This window comes from Dromaius novaehollandiae, chromosome W (assembly GCF_036370855.1).
Source record: "Dromaius novaehollandiae isolate bDroNov1 chromosome W, bDroNov1.hap1, whole genome shotgun sequence".
Classification (NCBI taxonomy): Eukaryota; Metazoa; Chordata; class Aves; order Casuariiformes; family Dromaiidae; genus Dromaius; species Dromaius novaehollandiae.
In genome coordinates this window covers 12972132-12985852 of record NC_088130.1, presented here as the reverse complement: position 1 = coordinate 12985852, position 13721 = coordinate 12972132, and the positions used below count along the sequence as shown (strand labels likewise).

Here is a 13721-nt window from a genome sequence, read left to right as displayed (position 1 = left end):
TCTCCATCTTACACAGAAAGCGCAGCTTAAACTCAGATTCACCTCAGGCCTGCACAGCAGGCTCCAATACCAGTAGGCTCTTAATTTGATTTTTGATGCTTTATCACACTAAATATTTGTTTCCTTCTCTGTCTCTCTTTTCTGTAATCTCCACTTTTTCTTCTTCATGTGCAAACAGCAGAAGTGAAGACCTTTCTGAGACGTGATCACAGTATATTGCTGTAGGCCAAAATTCCTAGAGAGAAAACTTTAGTCACTCAGGGCATGATTACAGGATTTCATCACCTCCCCTAGACAGACTCGGATCGTCAGTGAATCTCTTGCCCTACTGCTGTTTCTTCTCCCTAATTATCCCCACACTTCTAGAGAAGCATAAGGGAAGATTTCCATTAATAATGAAAAGGAGACAGCCTTTGCTGTTTCTGTTGGAGATTATTTTGTCTGGTGATTTTGGGCCACCAAAAGCTTATTATAACTGTATAGTGTTTCCATGTAATAAATGTCATAAGAGTAATCACACTGTAACTAGGGTCAGACTGGTTTCACCGCTCCTTCCCTCCCACCATCACCACAGTCTGGAATATTTTTTTTTGTTTGCTCCATCAGTTTGCTCAGTAGCACTTGTCAAACAGACAATGCAGGAAGGTTCGCATTTAGATAATAGCTTCCAAGCAACCTGAAAGGCAGGTGATATTAGGCTGGGGGTTGGATGAAATCTTATTGAAACCATAACGATAACATTGTTTTTCACTCAAAATGAATATAAAAAGCATTTAAACTTATCTATGCAATAAAAAAGCTGAAGCATAAGAGCTCTGTCCAGAACCACAGACTTACGCAAGCTATAGTGTTAACTGAGTAGGAGGGTTTCATGAAGGTTAAATGCAAATACAGTATTGTTCAATAGTACCCTGAACAAGTGAGAGAAAGAAGCAGCAGAAACACTGTGGGAAGAGAAAGATGGAAGCGCTAGCAAAATACTTGTAAATAAGTTTTAAGGTAAGAATAAAGATGAGAGCAGCTTTTGAGTAGAGTATTTACTGGTAAGAGGCTTGTATCTGTAAAGAGAAAGCTGTCACCTGTTTGATTCCTACTGCGGTCAAGATACAAACAGGGCTTTTTCACATTCGTTTTTAATGAAAAGGGTTACACTATAAAATATCTTAATCTATCATCAGTTTCACTTCGGTACCCTAAATAACAGCGATTTAGAAGGAAAGAACTAAACATAATAAGCTTTGATAAGTTCTCATTCTTGCAGTCAGGTTGCTACCAGTTTTGACTGAGGCTAAAAGTCTACTTTGCTTTATGGCTAGGCTAACCAGCCTGCAATCTAGTGGCAGCAATTCGAAGGAAAGCTTATCTCATGATCACAACTTAGTCTGAATGAGAGCACTCTCACAGTTCAAGGTGAGACCTGGCACACTTCTCTCAGGCTGTAAGATCAGCATGGCGAGATCTGTGCATTCCTTGGTGCTTGGAAAGAGCCTCACTTTCTAACCTAAATATAAAAATATACAGTGTTAGTGACAATGGGTTCTCCCTCAACCTTCCCTTTGTAAGTAGGGAATTACATCAAAGACATCTGCAAAGAAATATCCATGCTTGATCTTTTAGAGTGGGAGGTTTAATAGTGGATACTTCTGAAGAACAAGGAGAAAAATACTTGATTCATCTATATAGTAAGGGTACACATAGTAATCAATAACAAAATATTGGAAGTAATTTGGAGCTTTACTTAACCTCTAATTGTTTCTATATAGCATTTTAGATAATAGCATGACTGGCTTTGGGATTTTGGGCGGGGGGATTAGCTTATCCTACAAAACTACATTTTGGCATCCTTTCCTTCCCTGAGATGTTATTTATTTCTGCCTACCCTTATTTAAGATGCAAAATGAGAGGCCTATAATTTTAGAAATGGAGGCGAACCGATTCCTTGGTGTGCAACCTGAATAGATTTGTTTTCTATTTAAAAGGTTAATTTTCATGTCACCCTCACTCCCAACAGTGAATCTCAACACATTATTTCTTTTCAGCTTTAGGTCCCTGATAGTATTGTTTCCATTTCTAAGACTATTTTGGAACTTTACAGGGGGTAACAATTTTAGATAAAAGCTTTAATTTTCATGTAGAGTCCTAGTTCCTCTGTCAGTGCAGGAACTTTCTGTACATCCTCCAAGGAAATGTAGCATGTAGCATTATTTTGTCACTCTTTCCCCTGAGTATTAGCTGGTGGTTGTCCTGTACATACATACAACTGCTAACTGCTTGTTGAGGAATGTAAAAGGTCCTCACATTAATAATTCTCACACTGAAAAGTAAAGATGCAGCTTGTGCAGGCTACATAGAAAACAAAATGCATGTAAATATATGCATTTGCAGGAAAGGGTTACTTATCTTTTTCTGTTTCATTAAAAAAACCAGAACTGATGATTAAAAAAAGGTATGAGCATATATCTATAGTTATGCATACTGGTTTCCTTTGCATTTATTTATCTAGCCATCCATCTGCTAATTCAGTCTTTTTTGTATTGTCTACAGCTTGTCTGCTGCAGGAATCAAGCTTTTAAGCCCTTAAATCAATAAATCCTGGAAACTTTTTTTAAGTCAGCTTGCTTCCCTCCAGTCCTGAGATAACATGGAAATCTGAAGCAAGAGGTTAAGTTTCTCTGGACGGCGCCAGGGGACAGAACTTCTCTCCCCGAGAGCAGGAGAGGGTTAAAGCCTGTGAGGCCTAATAAAGCTTCATGGGGCCAGGCTTATCAACCCAGCCAGAGCGAAAGGATAAACAGCTATTGGAAGGCAGGGAAACATCGGTCAGTCAGCTTTTTAGGGAACAGGTAGGGCATTTATAGCTGTTGTTTGAAAGCAATGAGACGTCGTTAAAAGGAACAGGAAACATTTCAGAGAATTAACCATCTTCTTACAGAATGAAAGAAATAGGGAGAGCTGTGATTCCAGTTCATCTCTTATAAAGATATATGGTCAAGGGATGAGACAGGAGCTGTGCTAGCCTGTATCTCCGCGATGAGGAAACCAAACTAACTTCCCGTGAAACATCAGTCTTCAGTGCTGCCCTGGGGACAGGGCTGCCACACGTCTCGCAGTGACTCTGCGAGGCTGTGTCTGAAATCGGCGTGCTCCGTGCGTCTCTTTTACACAGGTGCGAGCACATCTGAGTGCCAACTCTGGCATGGGAGGGGGTCTGCTGTCCTTAATGCAAGTTTTCAGTGCATAACCAGTTATCATAGCAAGGAGAGGGAGCAACAACTCTCTGCAGCTACACCCCCAGCTGTGATGGTTCAGGGATATGGACCACAGGCTATGCTGAGGAACCTGCTTGGTCTAGATGAAACCTTATTTTATATTAAAAACTGATGGCTGTGAAGCATAGCGGTTTTTTTCCCCTTTTAATTAAAAGTCATAATTTAAAATAGGAGCAGTCAGTCTTTGCATGCTCATTTTACAGCTAAGCCATTCCCCGCTGATATTTTGTGTGGAGAAAGAACTGCTTAAGAACGCACAGTGCGCTCCAGATGTAGCAGCCGCTGAAAACGGCTGTTTCCCTATCACGTGGTACTTCTGTGCTGTTTCATGCCAACTGCAATAAAATGTAGCACTCTAATGTCCAGGGGTTATGCAGCATATGTTCTGAGGTCTGCCTTGCAGCTTTATCACATGCCACATGTTTCTCTGTTTAGACACTTTTTTTTTTCTATAGTGAATTCTTTCTTATTCATTGCACCAACATAAACTGCTCCATGGGAAGAGGTTATTTTCTTTTTATAGGAGAGGCCAGTGGCAATTTTGAAAGAAGGACAGGAATACAAGTGCTGCTTGGAATACATAGTACTGCTTGAAACAGGTAAACAGATGGAAGAGGATCACTCAGTCCGGGGGATGAAATTCCAAAGTCTCATTGCCTTTATTTTTTGCTTCCTGGTACCAGAGAAGTTATTCTTTAAAAAAATCAAGACACCAAAGTATGCCGACATGGAAAAGCATTGTATTACCATATCATTATGTTACATTATCATTATTATTAATATTATTATCATATTGCAATTTTAAGGAAACATTTTCCTGGTGAAGTAAAAATATTTGCATATTTGAACGTGCATTTTTAAGTGATCAAAACAAAGTAAAACAGAAAAATTTTACTGCACTGCACTCTCAATTTCCTCCTTCCTCATAACAAATCCCTCCCAAAAGCAGATAAGAGAAAAGAAGCAGCAGATGTGCCATGTTATATGTTGTTATATAAAGGGAATTTTTCAGAGGATCTCAGAGCAAAGACAAATGGTCTGGCATGGCACTTGTTTTCTTTGCAAACATAAAATATTCAGCTTTTTTTCGCCAATAGCAACAATGCAATAATACTCAGCCATTAGAGAAAACATACAGGTTTAATACTCAAAAGCATGTTCTGTCAAACTTCTCATATAATAGCCATTGGTCCAAATGAAACACAAAATTGCAATCCTTTTCTTGTACCAAAAATACATCTTGGGCAAGGCATGCATGTGCACATTAAATCTATTTTCTTTTATTATAAGACCAAAATTTTAAACTTAGCAATGACTGGTATTCTGAGGAGGAGATCTATATGTTCTGTATCCCTTCTCACAACCAATTGCTTTTGTGAGATGGAAAAAGGGCTTGGTTTTGCAGTCAGCAAAGTCAGTGGAATAGCTCAGTTTTGCTGGCATTAGAAGTGATGTCAAACCTTCATTGACTTTAATGGGAATGTTATTAATCCAAAAAGCAGTGTAACATAAATAGGAAGTTATTTGCTCAGACTGAATCTGATCACTTGCAGCTATGGACTGAGGGAAGACAAAGGGCTCTGTAAGGAAATTCACATATCTCCAGAAAAGGCTAATTTCTATTAAAGGTAGTTATTTTATGAAGTTCCTTTTTTTTCTGTACAATAAATATCGAAATTAAGGATTTAGTACAGGTTGGTCAAAATGTCCAGATAGAATAATTAATATGATTTTATTTGTCCATATTAGCATCATCTATAAGATAAAAGATAAGACTGTTATTTTTGAATTTATTATTGTCCGTTTCATTTATTAGGAAGCTCTTTCCTTTCCAACCAGGAGAAATTAGTCTGTGACAAAAACTCTCATTCTCTGAGGGGAAGCTATTTCCACTGCTTGTTGAACTGTGTCTATATTTAGAGAGTTAAAGAATAGAGGTGGATGGAATCCAGTCTGTACATTTGCCTGCAGGTTTATCAGCGAGTTTACAGAACAGAAAAGGGCTGGAAGGAGTCTACCAATTCTGATATAATTATAAATATACTAGAGCAACTTGCTCAAAATGGTATTATGCTCAGGATCTCGATGGCAGTGGGGGTTTCACAGGATTAGGCCTTGTGAAATGGGAGCCACATGCCCAGAAGTACTGCACGCCAGCTTTACCACTGGTAGAAGCTCTGCTATAAAAGCACGGATGCCTGGGTTAGATAGTGTGCACAGAGCTAGGGAGGTCTGCAGTTTCCTTGAGGTATGAGTAGTTGTAATTCCAGCCAAAATGCACCCAGATAGGCTTCATGTGGTTACAGACAATGTTTATCTTTTTGTATTTTTAATGATCACAAGCAATCACAAAGCACTGGCAAGCCACACATCATCTGGCATGGTTGCCCACAATAAACATCTGAGGAGCAGCCATGAGAACATGCCTCAGGCCTGTCGATGTCTTGCATTATTGAATTGTGCTTCAGACAAATTCACAGAAAGGCCTGTGCCGCGGATGCTAAGGAAACCGGCTAAAGGCTCATGCCAGACTGCCTGAGCAGCACAGCACAGCATGGAAACTTTTAAACTCTTCAATTTTCTGCAGTGCAGAAAGGGGTGCCACGAGGCTGGGCTGTTCTGTGTGTGCGCTAATCTACTGAAACATAACCTGAGGTTCAACTTCCTCATCTTCAGTGGAGCAAGAACATAAGTGCTTGCCTTAAGTATTTCAGTACTGGACATTTTGGAGTGTATCTCTCTCTGGTGCCAATATGAATTTCCATTCTAGGTCCATACTGAAGGCTCTTCTGTCTATAATGTCCTGGTATCCCCATGAAAAGTTTTGATTTTGATAAGGTGACATTCTCCTTGGAAAACTTCCAGTGGAATATTTGTCAGAAGATTCAGTTCTACTTTCATATTTTTTCTTCCTTATTTCATTGCAGATCAGCTATCAGAAGTAACCAGAATAACAAGAATCACAGCTCCAACAGTCTAATGTGATTGTATCTTAATGGGGGAAAACTCACAAGCAGAACAATAGCAAAAAATTCTTTCGTGCCTGAGTTTGGATCACTGGGCCTTTTTACTTATATTTCCTAAAGAATTTCAAGTTCAGCAGTCAATATCCTGAATAAATTCAATCTTCATTGACTTCAGCAGGAGTTGAATTAACTCGGTTCTCTCCTGGCATCTCATCTCTGACATTTTTATGCAGTTGACCTTGTTAAGTTTATGGTTTGACTTCACAGAGTTCCAAAAAGGAAAAGCCCCATGGAAATTTCTCTGTACCCCAAACTGTAGCATGACTCTTCAACAGAGCTCCAATACTCTTTAACCTAATCTGATCCCTAACAGATCAGTCAGTCCTCTGCAGCTGAAATCACTGAATCGTTAGGTCTCAAACTAACTTCAGGGGAAGGTGAGGCCCGGTGTGTTATTTACGGTTGTAGGGCTACTGCAATGTTATTACCGATGTTCACGTAGATGGCAGGTATATTCATGTTTTGCTCCAAAGCCACTTCGGGACCCGCCTAGGTTGCAGCAATTAGAGCATTGGGGAATACAGACTTAGTCACTGCAGCGGATCCTATTTCATCCAGCACCGTAACTGTCCACTTAAGTGGTGCTGTGACTGCTAACACGCAATGGTCTGCCCATGACGTACAAGGGTGGTGCCAGCACACTGAGCCAACTCGGCCGAGGGCTATTGTAATACAAGCTAAAGTGCTGGATATGACAACAGTAAGTTACCTCATTAGTCTTTCAACCTCACAGATACTTGGTTATCACAAATGCCAGTGTGCCAGTTAATGTAGCTGTAGGGTCATATCTGAAACTAGCAATTAGTATGACTAAGCTGTATTCTGCTTTTCCAAATGTGCTCTTCTGCTTCCGTCTCCCCCACAAACTGAAATATAGAGGGAAAGTGGTTGAGACCGGACCTTGGGCTTACAACTGGACAGAACAGATTAGCTTTATAAACAGCTAGACTGGATCAGTAACATTGAAAAAATCACAAATGTGCTCAGTCACACCACCTTCGGTCTGGGATGAGAGACCCCAAGCCTGCAGTCCCACCTGTGTGGCCTGTCAAAGGTTTCCAGCCAGGCCTAAGACAGACATCTCCTCAGCACATGTGATACCTGCAATTAGAGTAAAAACACTATACCTGTGATTAGAGTAAACACTCTATTAAAAAAAAAAAAAAAAGTCAAACCTCTATTATAATGGTAACTTTTTTTTTGATGATGATTTCTAACCATTTGGTGTGTGCCACTGTTTGCAAATAAAAGAGGCTAACATCACCTGTTTTGCTTTGGCTTTTAGCAGCAGGAGAAACAAAATTCCTCTTCTTCCAGAGCCAGGATCGTGATGATAGGGGGATATTTTCTTCAGAAGTGAAATATTGCTCTAAGCAAAAGCAAAAAAAAAAAAAAAAAAAGGAAAGAAACAGAAAAAAACCCTCACCAAACTGCATATTCTGAAAATTTTCTTTTCTTCTTTTTTAATGAGATAATATGCACAGTACAAATAGAAATGCATCTTTTTTTCAGAAAGATCATCACGCTCTCCTACTTATCACATCCTATAATAAAAAGAGCGAGGCAAGGCAAACTCTATAGTATTTAGACTAGTTTATTTAAGGAAAATCTCCACATAGAGAGATTAAAATCAGTCATTTGATTCTGATAGAGCGTAATCATGATCTCCAATGTCAAGAAAAAATCAGTGTTGCAACCTGAAACACAGCTTTTATATTCTTGGACCACTTTTTAATATATTGCCTCAACGTTTAGTCTAGCATGTAGGATGTTTTACCCATGATATTGTCAGCAGTGGCATTAATTCATTTAATACCTTCTAGATAAAGAAAAAGCACTGCAGAAATTATTAGGCATTAGTGACCGAGAGTTATCTCATTGGTTGCTCCTCCAGAGGCCCCTTGCACAGGGGGTATTATATGTTAATATATATTATTTATTAATATTTTAATTTTAATGCTAATTGCTAAGTGTCATATAAGCTAAAGGCTAGCAGCTAAAACAACGCTACGGTCAGAGAGTCAGATGGAGCTTTCCTTGACTTCAGGTTATTTTCACAGACCATTAAGACCAGCACCTAATGGGGTTCTAACAGTTTCTGCAAATCATCAAATATGTAATTAATTCAAATTGCAATTCATACAAGTGTGTTACATGGCTGGGAACTGTTGGAACATGAGGCACAGCTTAACCTACAGTGAGCTGCTCCTGACATCTGAAAAAGGATGCTGTAAAGGGTTGTCCAGGATTATATGGTATCTTTCCTTGATTCTGCAAATTCAATATTTAAATTGATAATGCACAGATCTAAATATTCATACATCTTGATATGTTAATATAATAAACATCCTTCAGATTAATTTCTCTGTGCAATAAACTGGCATTTCAAGGCTATGCCAGAAAAAGAAGACTTAAACCAATAATACCTTTGCATCTGTTTCTTGTCGGTATTATTTAAGATTATATTGATTGCATGTTAAAGCACAAAACGCTGTGATTTTCATCAAAATGACAAAATTGCAAAGTGACTTAGCATTCAAAGCAATTTCTCAAACCTATCCAGGGCAGGAATTTGCTGAAGTTTGTGATTTGTGGGGTGTGGTTGGGGTAAATTAACCTGGAGCTCGGTCTGGGCCCCACCCTAATTTTACCCACTCGTCTTTAGGGAGGTAGCACTAGACCACAAAAAAGTTGCCTGCCGTGACAGAAGAATATATAATATATATAAAGTAGATGTTCTGATAACATTGTATAGAGGTCTGTCTGTGAGCAAGCTTTGTGCTAGCTCCTTGTTACAGGACCATTCCAGGGATGCACAGGCTCTCTGCTCTTGAATGTTATCCAGAACACAGGTGCACACATGAGCCTTCCTCATAAACACATCAAGAAGTTGCATGGGGTCTATCCTGCCCCCTGTGCTTGGATGCAGGATGGGGAAGGACAGGGAGAAGACTTTCAGGGGTCACTTTTAAGTATAGCTCAACAGAAGAGAGAGAAGGTGGCAAGACTGCTCCCTTGACTTGGACAGATGGACAAACTGTTTCCCCCTTCTTACTTGAAAAATGAGGTGTGAAACTTGATGCAGATAAAAATCAGCAGAGGCTTCTTAAAATGTCCTGACCAAATGGGTGCTGATCATCAAGACCACATTGTTTCTGTCATACGAAGAACTGGGAATTGTCATTTCTATTGCTGATCAGGATCGCTCTGCAACTAGTCAAGTGCTGGAATATAGCTGCAATATTCAGCATAGTTTGGTGGCTAGAAAGGGGCCGTTCAGGGCCTCTTCTCTTGTCTCTGGATGTAATAGTGGCTGCTATCCTATTACCTATGGATTGGATGGTCTTGCACACTAGTCTGGTCCTTGCTTCGAATTGAGCATTGCACCAGAGTAACAGCAGGTTGCTCTGTGATCCTTATGCCTGCAGTTATAGCGTATATGCCTGCAGTTATAGTATAGTTATAGGCAAGTCATTCTTTATGCAATGAATTCAGCCTTGGTATTGTTAAGTTGAGGATTTGTGCGTCACTAGGTTTTCATTTTTGGAGAAGGGTATCTCTTATAACCCCATCTCATCTCTTGAAAGTAATTTAACAATAAATTTCTGATGATATTTTACATGTAGAAATCTGTTTCTATTGTCACAAACTACTCCTCAGGTTAATCCAGACAAAAATACACTATGCAAAATGTTTTGCAGAAAACCCTCACCTTTTTCTACTTACCCACTCTGGTCAAACCGCATTTCTTCCCCTATCATTCTCAGGTTACACTGCCTTAAGCAACAGCCTTGCCCAATGGCATTGCCTAACAGATTTGACAATCAACAGTGTTGTTTAACTTGTTAGTCTTAACTTTCAGTTTATTGTGTGAGAAAAGGGCACACAAATAGGTCAATTGACTTGTCTTTTTAACACTAAAATCCTTTAATTATTCTATAAAAAAATACACTGTCATAAGGAAGAGGGTATATAGAAGTAGACGACTAATAAGTTGTTGATTTGGAACAAAACTTTGACATCAGCAGTTAATACTACGGCTTGTTATCCATGACAACTTGCATCACGGATAACATTTTCTTTCTTTTTTTTTCTTGTTGTCTTTTGGCAGTTATGGGTATTTTCCTCTTGGGAATCAAAGTGAAGGAATGTATTTCAGCCTATAAGCAGCAGTTACTGAAGCAAAGATGAGAATCTAGTCTTAGCTTTCCTTGGAAATTGATAATCTATTGTAGGTTTATCTGTAGACTTATCTATTTTATTCCTGTTGGTTAGAATTCATGTTTCCGTGTTCTCAGACTTTGCCCATTTATTAGTTAGCTGCCTGAGAATTCAAACAGAGTGCAACGCCTCACTACCAGAGCACTATGCATCTCTAAATCAGCCATGGCAATCTTTCCTTTTAAATCTTCAGTGAAGTATTTAACTTCTAAGCATAATGCTTGAGAAGTATATTTGATACCCGAGAGTAAAAATAATTATATTAATATGGGTAGGAAAGGTTCAAATATATTCATTAATATTAGGTCAGAGCAGACTGTTCCCTCATGACTTACAGACCAGATCTGCTGGTTGCACAGAAAGAGCCACAAATTTTCCTTCTCCTTCCTCACCCGGGGGTTCAGCAGCCTGTTCCCTAAAGGTGGGGCAAGGCAGTCTTGCTGTTATTATAGGTTTGCATAGCCATACATTTATTCTTCAGTTACACACCCCTGAAAAGCACTCACAGAATCTGGCCTTCTCCTTCCACTTATGTATTCCCCTAAATCCATTTGCAATAAAAGCCCCAGACTGAAAAATGACTGACTACTGATTCTGGATACTTTCATTTTTGAGGTCCCACTTAAAATACCTTAGTGACCTGAAATGTGGCCATCGAGGATGTGTGTCAAAAAAACTGATGGCCCAAAGTTACTAATAGTGTTGCACACTTAGAGGAGTATCTTGTAAGAGCTGTGTTCTGTAAACCAAAAATGATTTCAAGAGTACAGGTGGTATTTAATGTGAATTTTAATATGTCACACTTAGGATACATGTGATCCCTGTGGTATATTCTGTATGATAAAATTAGGATAGTAGATATTCTAAAAAAGAAAGGAAAATCTAGTAGGAGAAACTTTTAATAAGATTTGACAATGTTTTTTTTTTTTTCATTTTGTTGCTGCTTTATGTTCTCTTCTTTGAGGCATAATCCCCTGGTAAAAGTATTCGCTTTGCAAATGATTTTTTTAGTCAAACATGGAATTAAAATTTCAGGTAAGAAATAAGCAGCAGGAACAGGAAAATTTGAGCAAAGATCTAAGTTTACATGAAAATATTCCTAACAAAATGCATCACAGAAAACAAAGGACGACTATCTATACCTAAAACTTTTTTTTATCAGATATTTGTCTAATCTCCTATTAAAGCTCCTTTTAGTTAGCGTGGGGTTTTTTACTTCACGTCCACCTGAAATGCCTTTCCCTCAAATTTAAGCTCATTGCTTTTTGTCCTACAACCAAGTTACAGTTTTCTGAAGACTTCTGAATAAACTCTTTTGAGGAAGGGCTTAAAGGTTTTTGCGTTATTAGACTAACAAACCCACTTTTCAATCTTTCACTGGAAGGTACATTCATTAGCCTTAAGATCATTCCATTTTCTGTTTACTCTCTAACATGCTTCACGTATTTCTTAAAATGACATGCCTAAAGTGAGAGACTGTAAATAAGCATTGCAATACAGTCACTTGCTGTGGCTGAAGGTGAAGCTTGCTGAGCTGTGGAAACGCAATCCGGTTTTTCTAAAAATTCACAAAATACTTGTAAATCAAGGAGTGGCTTTACTTAGGAGAATTTCAATTATGCCACCATCCCCAATTTTTATGAAGACATGTACAGACTTCCCAAGTAGTCACTAGAATTAGAACATACATATTCCTAGGTTAGCAAAAAGCTTTTGAAAAATTATTAGGTGTATTCAAAACTATACTCGTCCACTTGTGGAAACAATATATATTCCATATTTTTGCTACATGCACAACTTAGCTTTTTGGTATGGCTTTCATATCAGTGAGATCTTTTTTTCCTTGACTTTTGTTTATAGCTAAGAAGCTGAAAAATAGATAATTATCTTTTCCAAACTCAGACTGTCAATACAGTATTTGCCTGGCTCCACCCTTCCACTCTCAACGACTGTGTTCTATAACATAACATAAACAAACACTCTGGGCTTTTTAAAATACACATTATGTCCTAAAAAGTTACCTTCATCCATTGCAATATTTCTGTTTCTCAGAGCCAGCGATTTCCACAGAGGTGAGAATTAAAGCCTGCTATTTTCTGTCAGCCTCCCACACTCTGTATATCAGTATTTATCTTTAAAAATGCAAGAGCTTTGCTAGGCAACAAGATACCTGTAGATAGTAAAATGGGAGATAAGGATCAGGTTTCTTCTTCTACTGTTTCCTGTGGCCAGCAATTCTGCTTTGTCAGGAAACTAAATCTTATTAGCTGAAACTCAAAATTGTAGAAGGCTTAGCTATAATTGAAAAGAAAACAGGCATATGCTATATACCTGAAAGCACAAATGATCACAAGAGTACAAGTATTTCATTAAAATATTTACAAATGTCCACGCTTCCTTGTTTCAGCTGCAGGAATGTGAAATCTGACACTCTTGCTGCATTTCCAGTAGTGATGAAACTGGTGAAGATCTCAGGAGTGTTTCAGGCAGTTTCAGCCCCAATTTCACATAAACGGGGTTATTAAATGCTTCCAGATGTGAAGCTAGTATTCCACTGGAACACAGTCTGTCCTGTTTGGGAGGACTGCTTTGTACAAGTGCATTGTACAAAATCCCCTCTCTGCTTTATGCAGGTAAAAACATATTTATCACTGCCAGTAGCCTTATGCTGAGATTAGTCTCAGCTAATGAAGCCGGCAGGTTGTTTTGAACTATAGGGCAAACACTGTGTTCTCTTGGAATAACCCAGGCATGTGCCTTATGATATGCCTATATAATCCTCTCGTGATATGAACAAGCCAGTAGCAGGAACTGGGAGAAGCAAGTCCTAGTCAGCAATTGCAAAAGCAAATAGAGAATAAACTGTTCCCAAGCTGATGTCATCCAGCTTCCCCGGGTGGGACCAGCAGCTCTGGATTTCTCCTTTGCTGCCATTGTTCTGGACCTCACCTTATGTCAAAAAGGATTAAAAATAGGAGCTTGCCTGTAGAAGGTAGCCCAAAAGTGAGCCTTTTGGTATCACTAACCCCACAAGCAGTTTCGCCATCAGTTTATAGGTGACAGCTTTGCGGGGAATCTCCTTCCAACTAATACTAACTCTTTTGCCTCTTGCTGCAGGGAAAAATACAGGAGGAGAAAATTGAAGAAGGGCAAAGGAGAAAAGGCAAAAGAAAAGTAAACCTCTGAACAGTTGAAAATGTTTCAA

The 13721-nt window shown here is 38.8% G+C and overlaps 1 long non-coding RNA gene across 1 annotated transcript; it reads right to left on the bottom strand.

Moving 5' to 3' along the window:
* Window positions 1-3989: 3989 nt before the first annotated feature.
* LOC135324224 (uncharacterized) lies at window positions 3990-12777 on the bottom strand. Its single transcript, XR_010385577.1, has 3 exons — window positions 12538-12777; window positions 7560-7664; window positions 3990-7396 (listed from the first exon to the last, which is right to left on the bottom strand). It is a non-coding gene; the product is annotated as an uncharacterized LOC135324224 (long non-coding RNA).
* Window positions 12778-13721: the final 944 nt, after the last annotated feature.